Source organism: Lichenostomus cassidix, chromosome 6 (genome assembly GCF_008360975.1).
Source record: "Lichenostomus cassidix isolate B80296 chromosome 6, HeHo_3.0, whole genome shotgun sequence".
NCBI classification, from domain to species: Eukaryota; Metazoa; Chordata; class Aves; order Passeriformes; family Meliphagidae; genus Lichenostomus; species Lichenostomus cassidix.
In genome coordinates, this window is record NC_139487.1 from 9049139 (window position 1) to 9062259 (window position 13121).

The 13121-nt window shown below is 39.1% G+C and overlaps 1 long non-coding RNA gene across 1 annotated transcript in view; it reads left to right on the forward strand.

Moving 5' to 3' along the window:
- Positions 1-758: 758 nt before the first annotated feature.
- The window catches only part of LOC146435159 (uncharacterized), a 74932-nt gene continuing 62569 nt past the window's right edge, over positions 759-13121 (forward strand). The window contains exons 1-2 of the long non-coding RNA XR_014853068.1: positions 759-888; positions 1524-1618. This is a non-coding gene — a long non-coding RNA (uncharacterized LOC146435159). The remainder of the gene's footprint in view (positions 889-1523; positions 1619-13121) is intronic.

The window sequence follows — 13121 nt, forward strand, 5'->3', positions numbered from 1 at the left end:
TCTATAGAAGGGAAAAGGTTTCAGCAATCACAGGTGAGGCATGGAGCTGCTCAAAGTGGCTTGGTCAAGAAGGGAAGGATTTATAACACTTTCAGGAAATGAATACACCTTTGCCAGCCCTCAACAGCCTCTATTTCAAACCAAGAAAATTCAGTGTTCACAAAAATACATAGAGCAGGCTTGTTGACAGTTTGCCTGCATACCAGCCTTTATTCTTCTACACAAAATGCATTTTGTTTTCAAAATCTGGATAGGGATGTATTTTAAATCATCTGTCTTAGCTCATGCACATTTTGACTCCTAGGAGGCTGCTTATCTGCCTGGTGAGTTACTGTTGAATATTCAACACAAAGCCAGTCTAATAAGTCCCATCGCTATTGTGAACCTGACAAGGAGAACAGTGTTATGCAAATATTGTTGCTGAAGAAAACAGTTCTAACAGATTGAATGTAGACAGATGATGCATTCCTTTCAAGTAGCAATGGAAATTTGTTTTCCTTATTCTGAGGATAAAGAAAAAACAGTATTAAGTATCTAAATATTAGGCCCATTTGCTCTCTAGCACAGGACAACATTAGTGTTGAAATGTCTTTTTCATTCAACTCCTCATGGTTTTTTTGTGCACATAACCCTTTAGCTTTACCAGGAGAAGGAGAAAGTGGTGTTTCTGTGCTGTCAGAGCCAGTATTCTCTACTCTTGATCAAGCAGGGGCTGGTTTAATCATTCCCAGGGTTGTGCAACTTGCTTTTCTTTGGAACTCGATGTTTCTTGTTCTCCTAAAAGGATTAAGGGAAGAAAACAAAAAATACCATTTTGAAACCATGTGCATTCAAGCTTCTGAACTCTTCTAATAGATTTTTCAAAGAAATGGCTCACCTTAACAAGAGGTAACTGAGTGTGGTTTGGCCATAGTGGCTGGATAAAGTATCATAGCATACTTTTCATGTTTCTTCAAAACAGATAAAAATCTCATGTTTTCTGATACTTCTGTGTTTCTATTTCTGACTTACCCTGAAAGGAAGAGGAGTGTATTTGTTTTGCTAGGCATCCTCTCTTTCCATAAAACATACAAGTTGAAGTAGGAAAGGGTTTGCTTTATGATTAACTGTGTTTAGAGATTGTCTCTGCTTATTATTTTAATCTAGTCCCTGACACAGGGAGCTCAGCTTACGGTTCTACACTAATGAGAACTTCTTACAGCTCAGTGGATGGTATAGCAAGTGCTGTATCTCTGTTATATGAGGTATGCCAGTAGAAAGGGCCACAGAATGCTTGAGGAGTGCTAGACACCAAGGTTCATCCAGAGATATCAGTAATTGTCAGCATGAAAGCTCTGCTGTACATTAAAGGAAAATAGTGTTATAGAAAACAAGCAAGGTTGGGAGAAAAATCCCCTCAGCCCTCTAGACTCCTCATGTCATTACTGACTCCTGTCCTTTCTGTAATTTCTGAAATAACCTCTCTGTCAGGTTTTGTTTCAGCCTTCATCCAGGTTTCCTGGCTGTGGTATTTATTTCTGCAGGGGTAATGCTTCATCATTTCAATTTTCCATCAGTGGAGAGCTGTGCTCCTGGATTCTGTTTCCTAAAAGCTCTGCTTGTTCAGCTTTCACAGCAGGTATGTACAATTATGAGATCCAGGACAAGATAGATTGGTTTCAAAAATGTGCTTTTAGGGCTTGAGCAGTGAGAAACTAGAGTTGTTTGGGTTTAGTCTGTGATTCTGCTACCTGACAGATATATTTGATTTAGTTGATTGACAGAAACCCTTCAAGAGGTTTGTGACAACTTCTGGATCATAGAATCATAGAACCATCAAGGTTGGAAGAGACTTTTAAGATCATCCAGTCCAACCATAGATCTAGAATTCTTGTTTAGAAGTTACTTCTGCAAAAAATTCACATTTATATTTCTTGATCTTTCATGTCAGAAACAGAACTAGAATATTTTTAAAAGAGACAGGTGAAACATAAAAGTAGCAGGCAAAGTCTGTTTCTAGAAAGCTGCCTGTCCTCTCCCTGCCTTCTGTGAGAGAGACAAAGATTTCCAATGTGTCTAGGGCTAAAATGGTCAGTGGCTAACCCTGTGACAGATGGCATGAACCTGGGTAAGGTTAAAAATCTGGGAGGTTTTTTTTTAGTTAATCAAGGTATTCTACTGACACTTCTCAGCTTTGATATTCTGAGGTAATCTCAGCATTACCTGAATATACGAGGTGGTGAAACCCAACAATAAACCATCCAGATCAATAAATTCCAGTATTTCATATAACAGCCAGAGGTCTCACTGTTTAAGTTCCAGCTCAGAAGATCTGACAAAGTACAAATTATCTTATTATTTATAATCCTGGCTCTTTCCTCATCAATTACCCACTGTCCAAAGAGACTGACATTAAGAGGTGCTGTGGGTGAATTTAAGATTTGAGTGCTCATAAAGAAAAAGGTCCTTAATCCAGTCAGTCTCAACACAGATATTTCCCTTGGTGAAGAAAAGGCTGAGGGGCTATTCATGCCCTTGGTCACCATTTCTGACAAGGCCATTTCAACAGGTGTGCCTGTCAAGTTTTAGACTCTTGCGTGGAAAGGGTGAATTATGTCAGGAAGAAAGGGGTGGGAGACAAACAAAGCTGCTCTCTCAGATCTCTGGCAGCTGCTGTGGCAATCCTACAGAAAGCTTATCCCTGTGTGTAGCAGGGCCATGCCTCTGGCTCCAGGGGAGCAGGGAGGCTGATGGATTCAGTGCTCTTCTGGGAGAAGAGGAAGTTTTAATGACTGGTGGCTGTCTGTCCCATGAACTACTTGCACTGGCGATTTTTCCACTCCCTCCTTATTTTACCTCCTTTTTCTGGAAGGAAAACCATTGAGGAGGGGTGTCAAGGTCCATCCAGAGCTCCTGTTTTCCCCAGTTGCTTTAAAATCAGAGTGGAGGGGGCAGTTGAAGGAGTCACCTGTAGAAATAGGTACAGGACTGATGTCTCTTTCAGTATGTTGGTTTGCACTTTTAACTGTGTCTTGTTAAGTTATTTCTGTTTTGTGTTTTATTTTCAATACTTCAGTGATGGATTAATCAGTAATTTTCATCCAGAGTACAGCTTGCCATAGTTGTTCTCTCGCACCACCCTTGAAGTTATTTCTAAAGTTATGCTTATTGATGCCTCACTCTGGGCTCAAAAAAAACCCCAACAACACAATGCAAATACATAAAAGGGGAGTAGGCACAAAGTACATTTTAGCCACTTGGCATGACATTTAGACCCCAAAGCTGGTGAAGAGCAGCAGGACTTGCAACCCACACTAAAAATGCAGGAAAAATTGAGTTGTATTTGCAAAGAAATGTTATTATTTGGGTGGTTTTTTAATGGTATATATGGAAAAATGATTCAGCTTCTCACAGCTAGACCTGGATGGCATTTCTCCAAAGAACAGTAACTTTGTCACAAAGGAAGAAAGGGAGGTAAAAAGGGACAGGGAAAACAGCACCCTAAGAACTAAAAGTACTTGGGAAGCTGAGTCATCTTCCAAGAGCAACTTAAGACAATATATAAATAAATGGTGATGATTCTTTAAATATTAAAACATGTCCTCTTGTGTTTAAAAATTCCTTCTTTGCTAGTGCTGCTGCATTTTGGTTTGTAATGTTTTGAAATTGAAATTTTGGGGTTTATTTTCAAAATTATGTTTTTTTCCTCACTTCTTTGTAACTATACCTCCTATGAACAAAAATCTGAAATGAGCAAAATGAGCTGACATAAAATACTGCTGTTAACTTTTAGCTATTATGAAAGAAAAAAAAAAAAACAACCCATTTGACTTAACTCATATTGACAATCAGAGGAAACAAAATTTAGGAAAATATCTTAATTTAAATAAAAATATATCCTCAAAGCTTGAATTCTGAACTCCAAAATGTCAGTCAAATATTTAAAACAGTGGGCCATTTTTCTCTCTATTATCAACAAAATGCAAGAAACATTGGAAAATCATAAAAACCAGATATCATTACAACCTCACTCTGTTTGTTTCAGGGCTGTGTTTTGTATCTTAAAAGATTGCATGGGATAATCTTGGGTCTAGCTAAAAATTAGTTAAAGATCTTATTTATCCAAAATCCTAGTCTCAGTGGGAGAAGGAATTAGGATTAATGAACACATTTCCAGACAATTTTCCTGCCAAGATCTACAGGGCATTTCAGTATTTAAGACATCTGAAGGTTCACACTGGCATTTGCTGGGACTTTTTAAAGCAACTCTAAGAAAATCCCACCTTTAGACCCGCTAACACCCTGATTTTTTTTTTTTTTTTTAAGTTTGTTTTCTGTGTCTGTTTATCTTACTGAGGGATTTTCTATGCCACTTGGCTGCACAGTGTATTTTTGATTAATCCCTCCTGGCCTTTCTCCAGCTTTGAATGTCCCCCTACATCTGCCCACTGTGTTTAGCACATTCATATATATTACTTCTTCCAAAGCTCAATTTATCCAAACTTTCTAACAGGGTAAATGCAGTCACTGCATGTGCCTCTGCATTTTTCTTTTCCATTCTTATTCTAGCCTATGTGGATAAGATGCCTGGGTTTTTTTTTTTTTTTTTTGTTTTGTTTTTTCTTTGTTTACCTGGAATGTAGTGATTTTCTTGGGGAGGAGAAGGAAAGGAAGTCAGTGAAGAAATGGTTTGCAGATACACAAGACTTAAGCATTCAAAACAGGTTATCAGCCTGAGCTGTTCTCCACTATTTGCTGTCCTGCTCGAGGGCTGTAAAAGGAAGAGTTGAATCCATGCAGCCTGAACTCTTCCAAGTTGTGTTTCTCACTTTGTTTACTAAACCACGGCAAGATCTGAGTGTGCCAGCAGACAGGAGAGAGCACTTCTCACCAAGTGTCTATTATTTTGTGCTCTCTGCACACCTCTCCTTAATAGACCCTCAAGAGCTCTACTGCTGTAGAATGCAAATCACATCATTATATTGCTAACACCCTTCCTTTACCTGTGACAAGCTTTTGCATCTTGCATCGTGAACCCTTGTAATTTTTGCGCTTTTACTGTAAAGGTCTTCTCACTGTATGTTGTTGGTATGGGAGGTTTTCTTTGACTCCTTGATCTAAATGTCTGTTTATTTGCATTTGCACAACTGCCACATTAGTAAAGAGATTTCTAGGTAAGATGGTGTTTCAAGTAATGATGTGGCAGCAGATGCCTTGCAAGAAGCTAATAGAGGATGACTAATTAAAAGTTAAGGAATAATGGTGCAGAGAGGCGTCAAGAAACCAAGAGATTTGTTTTCAACCTGACATTAAATTCAGAGGAGAGAACAACTTGAAAAATTTTCCCAAAACCCAAAAATTGCTCTATTTTGTATGGAAAGGTTTTAAGAGTAAAGCAAATAATTTTGCATGTGGAATGAGAATGAAGCAGATGATATGTCAGACTCCAGAGTCATCCAGTGCAGCTTCCCTTTATCCAGATGCACAAAACATGGGGGCTTTTACCTACAAATGAACAGATTCTAAATTAACCTAGCAATTGTGGCTGCAACACTACAACACGACACCATGGTCTGAGACTTTGTAGGCCATACAGAGACATTCACATCCAATGCAGGGAGGCAGATTTTGTGCGTTTGTTGATCCTCAGCTGATGGGCTGGCAGAAGGACAGGTCTATACAGCAAGGATTTAATGCCAAATGAAAATACCTATAGTGCTTCTGCATCTAAGCTGCTGAATGTGCACCAAGAAAACAGACTTCAGGCATATGGATTTCCACTAATTCTCTTTTCTTCCTTTTTGTTTCCAATGGTGAAATGTCAGCTAATACAAGATACCTTGTGGTTAGTCAGTAAGTGTTGTGAGAGACTTGCTCGTTCTATTTGCTTGGAAAAGTTCTATCTTCTTGATGGCATAAGTCTGTTTTTATATTTATTTCTTCTAGTTGATTGATCAAAAAAAATTATAGCAATGAAAAGTAACTATAACTGCTGAGGAGAAAAAAAATCAAAATCATTAAGACATCTTATAAATAATTATGTCTGCAACTGCAGGCATCGCTGTAGATAATTTCAGTGATAATCTGTAAAACTAAGTGCATTAGTTCCTTGTGTACCAAAGCGTATATTACCACTAGGGAGTAAAAGTGAAGTAAAAAATTTGCATGGCCTCAGGCAAAATCAAATTTTTGTGTCTTCTACATGCTCTGATCTGTTAACTTTCTTAAGCACTAAATGTCTTCCTATTGATTTCACTCCACTTTGTGTCAGAGCTTGAAAGTGATTTGAGGTTTTTGAAACTACCACAAGGGTTTGAGATGTTAAGGAATCAAATCTATTATTCAGTTTTGACAGTCTCAGTGTCAGTGTTCCCCCCACACCCCCAAATGCCTTGTCTTCATTTCTTTCTTATCTATTCATTAATCTTCTGTCATTTTGTGCTTAATGAGTGTGGTTGAATATACTTTCTGTTCTATATGGTGTCTCAGAGGCAAGGCTGAATGTATAAAAGATTGCTTTGTATTTGCCTTTTGGAGCACAGCAGAGCAGTGACAAGATTTCAGGGTCAGATTTGATCAGCAAGGCAGTGTCTGTGTCCTGGAGGGCTGTTCCACATCCTATGGAGTCTGGAGATATTTCCTGGTCTTTCAGCTGGACTGCAATCATGAAAACAGAGGTGTCTTCAATGTTATTCTTAAAAGCTGCATGCAACTTCTGTTTTCCTGATAGGAGTCTGAGCATTATAAATTTGGTACCATTTTTCTGTCTCTTGATGCTGGTGTTGAATAAGTTCAGGCACAAGGCAAAACAAGATTTAAGTCAAAATTAAACTGTTTTGAAACTACTGTAAGAAACTCTCACATGCGGTTGAGGAAGCTTTGCTCAGCAGGAAATGGGAAAAGTTGTCCTGAAAACTTGTCTTACTTTCCCCCATTGATATTATTCTCTAGTCATTGCCAAAAGAGTTATTCTAACTATTTGTTTCAGAACTTTATGTCCAGATCTCCTCTCCCTCAGAGTTCTAGTCTTGGTAGGGATGAGGTGCTGAGGCACTGTGTTCAGTAAATCTCTCATCTCACTGAACTGTCTCTGCTATGTTGATCCAGAGTGAAAGTCAACAGGATTTAAGTCAGGATTCCTGTGAAGGAAATCCTTAATGACCTGTTAAATTTGTGTCATGGACCTTTCTGAAAAATGTGAAGATATTCCCTGTGAATCACTCATTCTTTCCTTCTGGTGCTGAGTGCAGGATTGCTTTGCAGTCCTCGGCACAGGATGCTGATACTCTCCTATTAAATGGGTGACCTCGTGTCATTTGCTGCTCCTCGGGTATTCAACAGGTATTTTCTAAAAGATAACCCCTGGAGTTTTTGAAATTCAGTAGTGGTATCAAATAATTAACTGAAGGTCAGAGACAGTTCCTGCTACATCTAATTTGTAAGCAACTGCTGAGGAGAAGATGCACGTGGTGCACATGCTAATGAAGATCTCCTTTTCAGACCATATTATATGAGTCCTTGGGGATAAAAGTGGCAGAAGTTCAGATGTTTAGGAAACTGTAAATACAGACTGACTTCGAGCAGGTTCTTCTGCCAGTGTGCCTAATGAAAAGTTTATGATCACTGAAGACATTCGGTTCTGCACTCTGAAATAAGCACATGTCATGTGCCATCCAGGTTAGAAGCTGCAGGTTCAAACATGGGCTTTGCTGCTTTAGGGTGTGGCTGTCTGCAGAAAATCACTTTACAAACAGCAAGAGTTTCAGTCCATGGAAATGAAAGGGTCCCTCCTTAGCTGGAAATCCTGTGCTAGACCCAAAGGCAGCTATGTTTGCATTGACCAGTTATGCTCAGCTTCTAACTAAAATTCCTCAAAAACATTACATAAATCAATAAATTTAGATTGCAGTATTGCCAAGATGAAGAAAACAAAAAGGAAGAGGATTTTATAATTAATATAGGGATGTTAGTCTGTTTGAGATCTCTCATAAGTTAACATGATTTCAAAAGTAGTTTGTTCAGAAATAAGTTTTTTTGTTACCTAGGTATCTTAAAGCTCTCCTTGGGAAGCAAAATTTGAAAGCAAACATAACAAAGAACATTGTGCTCTATAGTTTAAAGAGAAGATAGACAACATGACTTTTATAAGACTCAATCTTTTGTTTATTTAGATTTTTTTAAATTAAAAATATTTATTAATTGCACTCTAATAAAGCCTACTTGAGTTGTCTGAACAGTCTGCAAGTCGTGTAACAGATAACAATGACTTTTCTCAAGATTTTAATTAGGTAAAAAATAATTAATTGTTGAACTGGTTAATCTGACTTAGTGTTTAGCTAAAAAGTCTGTAGCACTCCAAAACAATTTTTTCATTGGCAAAATAGGACATTGTCTTTGACCAGCAGTTGGATTCTTTTGTTCATGCAGAGGAAGTCTTTGGTGAGGGAAAACAATCCAGCCTTACTTTCTCTAGTATTGGGTGTTATTGAGTACTTTTGATGTGATATTTATCTCCAAAGGAATTTTGCTGGACTCATTATTATATGTCTCTATGTAATGGTATCTTTCTAGGTAACCAAATATTTCCCACAATTTTTCAGTATCCTAACATGTATTTAACAAAACATGAGGATAAGCTATTGGACAAATAGTTTTTAGATTTTAGATAATATCTTTGTGATTTTCCATCCCTAATTCTCTTCATTTAAGAGCACAAGAGCTAAATCTTGTATTTTCCTGAAAAAGGTACATAGAGATTATGGAAAAAGAGATAGCTTTGATAGCAGGGATTTTAGTTTAATCTAATTTTGGATTGTTCATCTGTAAAACAAACACAGCAGCAGACAAAGAGGGTTTTCACTGTTTGTTTCAGCTTTGTGATCCTTGCTTACCTGTGATAACTCTTCTGTTTTGCCCAGCAAGAGCAGAATACATCCAGTAAAGAGCATCACCTGAGGAGTTTTGTCAGGTGAGTGGCCTTTGCAGGTGCCATCCTGGTCTGCTCAGAGAGACAAGTCATCAGTGAGGATGTTTGGGGATTCAGGGACTCAGCACATTGCTCTGTTGTCCCCAGATGGGGCTGGTGCTCCACGATGGCACAGAGTGAGGTGAGACAGTGTGAAATTCCTTCAGATCACTTGCAAATGTCCATGAAAAGTGTTTTTCATGAGATAATTGATACGATGGGGAAAAGAAGAAAGGACAGAAATGCTTTGAAGCAATTAGAGGGAAAGCAAGAGATGGTTCAGCTTCATATTTGACTCTTAGTACAGTTCACATTTGAACAGATAAAGTTTATGGGGATTATTCCAAGTCACACGTTGTGTTCTACCTACCCTCAGGAATCAATCATACTGCTATTGATGATAAAAAGTAAAGGGTGGAAGGTGGAGGAACATCAGTCTCTTTTATTGTTGCCTGTTTGGTTTCTTTCCTTGCCCCAGATGACACGAGAAGATGAAGTGAGTGGAGATAAAAGTACAGGAGCTTCAGGCTTGTCAAAGAAGACACTACACTTTCTGACAACAAAACAGTAAAATTGTATGTGCAATTGTTAGTATTTTCTTTTCTTTTGTCAAAAGTAATTTGAAGAGAAGGCACAGGCTAGTGCCTGGTCACTGCCATACCTTTATATATTTGTGCACTGTGTACAGAACAAGTTGAAGAATTGAAATATTTCCCTGCCAGAGGTGAAAAAGAAGTCTTTATAACTCCATCCAAGGGAGGTCCTTCAAACCACTGAGAGACTTGCAGATAAATTAGGGCCATCTACAGAGAAAGAGTAGGGCTGTGATTCACCACACCCTCTTGGGAGCTCGATACCCAGCTGTTACAGCAAGATTGCCTGATAATGTTTGATATCCACTTCTTTAAAACCTGTGTGGCAGCGCAGATCAGCTTTTGACTGAGCCCTATTTCCTGACATAAATGGGCAAAGATCTAACCTCCCTGGGTCTGAAGAACTGGGGATTCAAAACAGAATGCTGGTTCAACTGTGTAACCTCATATCCATCCTAAGGCAGGGTGAATAGTGATAAAGGTCTTTTAACTTCCCTGCCCACAAGAATTTCACAAGCTGTAAGGTTTGCTCCCTAGAGTGCCAATGCTGCCTTACTTTGGGAAAGTTTCTTGTGCTTTTTCGTTGGGGATTTTGTGGGTTGGTCAGAGCAGTTATCTTCCCTGCTCAGAGAATTCTGTTTTGTCCATAAAGCTGGGGTGTTTCTACTGTTGGTTCTGTCTTGGCCAGCTGTGGTGATATCCCTTCAACTGGCTGGCAGGTTGCTTTGCCCTGGCCTTGTCTAGCCCCAAGGGAGGAGCTATCAGCTCTCTGATATCACCTCCAAAGCCAGCCACAGTCAATGGATGCATGAATCTCTGCAACTGTGGATACTTGAGGAACATTCAGCAATATATACACTGGAGAGCTTTAATGTACCTGGGACAAAGGCATGAGGAGATACAAAGAGTACCTGGTTTGTTAAAAGGACTTGGTCTTAAGCTGAACATCTGTAAAGGAAATAATCATTTTGCTTCAGCTTTCTGCAAAAATTAAGTTGGTGTAACTTGTTTGTTGTAGAGTTTTTCCTGTATTATTGGTCAGACTTGGATACTAAAAGCAGCACTGTATAACCCTCATCCACAGACACAAAGTCTTTAGGGAGATGGCTAAGAAGCTCAATTTTAGAGAACAGAAAATAAGGCTCACTAATGCTGAGCCCAGATTTTCTAGAGCTGGAGGGGATTTTACACTGAAATTCCTTTGAAAATCGAAGGTATTTTTCACTGAAATTCCTTTGAAAGTCAAGCGTAATGAGCACCTATTTCTTTAATAGCTTTTGAGAATTACTCCTCAACAATTTGTGCTGCAAGATTCTTGGAAGAAGTTAGTCAGTAAAAGGCTGACCAGTCTCAGGACTCCTGTTATACATGGTTTATATGTTCACAAGTTTCCTAAGTTTTTCTATATAGAAGTCAAGCAGCAGGTGCATAAATTTTTTTCTGTATCACCCCTTGCTTTATGGTAAATGTCTTATCTGTCAACTGGATTTCTCTCTTTCTACGCCTACAGAAGAAACTGAGGGTTTTTAGCACATGAGGGGAGAAAGCAATGGCTTTCATTCACTACATCACTTTAGTTCTCTAGTGTTCAATCATCTTAGTACCTTACTAGGGAGAATACGCCATACATGAGGCATCAAAGGGTGCCTGGCTACATGGAGGGGATGCTGTCATCAGCAGCACTGGGAGAGTGTTACTTTCCAGCATTTAAAAACCCTGTAGAGTCATGCTTCTTCATGGCATGAGAGGAGAAAAGCAGTCCTGGCTCATAGTGGCAAACACCAAAAGTGCAATCCCAAATCCTGTCACAGTGCAGTGAATAACCACAATGAGTTCTGGAGGCTGCTGGGTATGGAACCAAGGCAAGCAGGAAAGCTTCAGCATCTGGTTCAACATTAAGGTGACCAAAGACCTGCCTGGGTTTATCCTGCAGAGCTGCCAGCTCAGACAGAGGCTTTTATGGCAGATCCACCCTTCAGAAGTTTGCTGTTTCACTGCCTGTCTGCCACATCAGGAGAGGAAGTAAAGCAACTGGCAGGAGGCAGAACTGCTGAGGGAGAAACAGCAGGGAGAAGTGTGTGCTGGTGAGAGGACCAAGAAGGTGGGAAACAGGAGGAGGCCGTGGGTTTTGGGGCTTGGCTGTGCCCTGGGGAACTGCTGCCAAGATGGCAAAGAGAGAGGGAGCTGGGAGAGCCTTGCAGGGTCTTGTAGGGTCCTGCAAGCAAGAACCTGCTTGCAAGATGCCAGTCAGGACTCACAACACGTGTCAGGCGCTGCTGGGGCATTTCAGGGATCCTGCAAAGGAATTCAGGCTGGCACTGGAGCAGAGTTTCTCCATGAATAACTCAACACCTAGTGCTGCTCCCTGGGAGCAGGATGATGCAGTGAGATGGGCATATACTGTACCATGCTTTTGCCTCATACTGAGGACTTTAATAGTCCCAGGGCCAGTCAAAATAGCAGCCTGTCAGTTCCTAATCAGATCTAATATTTAATTTCAGTTCTCTAAAATAGACATGAAAGGAATACAGAAATCGTCATTATAGTTTATACATAAAATCATTCTAGCTGCTTATCTGTAGCTATGCTGGTTGTTTTCAGGTGCTGTGAGAAAGAATAAGCAGCTCTGCAGATGATAAATAGTCTAATGAAGTCAGGGAAAGCTGCATAATTAAGCAAGGTTGAGGTAAAACCACAGCTATTTTGGAAGAATTCTAACTTTAACAAGGCCAAGATTTTACCTCAGGTCTTCATAGAATAGTTTACCACCAAAGAATTTTTTTGTCCTTAGCCCTGAAGGATGAAGGCTTATAGCCTTAATTTTATTTATCTCTTCTTACGTAACCATGAATGCTCTCATTAGCCATATAAATGTCTAATACTCTTTCAAATGCTGGTAAACCCAGCCATTCATTAGTAGCCCAAGGGCAAAATAATTCTTTCACCAGTGCTGCAAATTTATAAAGTTTGAGCCTTATAACATTTTTTCTTAGGTGGGCCAGGAATATGCTTAATTCACTTTCTTATAGTTAGAAAATTATTATTAAATAGTTTTAAAAGTTTAGCTATTGGAAAACATCTGCATTGTGGTCACTGGAGCTTTTTCACCTGAGAAATAGTTGCAAATATTTAGTGAGATCAACTTATGTGAAGTTTTCTGGTGAACCTTTCAAATTTCTTGCATTTTGAAGAATATCACCTACATTTCTGTGGGGCTGATTTACTTCTATTCCACACATATCCAATCTCCCTCACTTTGATTGCTGGAAACTATTTCCACTGTGAATTTAAAAATATGGGTAGCAGGATTTTCACATCAAAAGAAATGGCTTTCTCTTTCCCCATGTCTCTTGTTTTTCAGTGTTTCATTTGGAGTTTTCATTGCATGTGTTTTCTCACATTTAGGCTCCGGCAGGTTTTTGTGTGTGATTTATGATGTAGTCAACATATTTTGACCGTGCTCCAGATGATCAAAAAGAAGCTATTTTACAGAGAAAAGATGACTGAGAGCAGGAATAAAAATAATATTCTCAAAAAAATTAAAATAAATTTGATGGTGAGGATAATAGCTTTGTTCAAACACT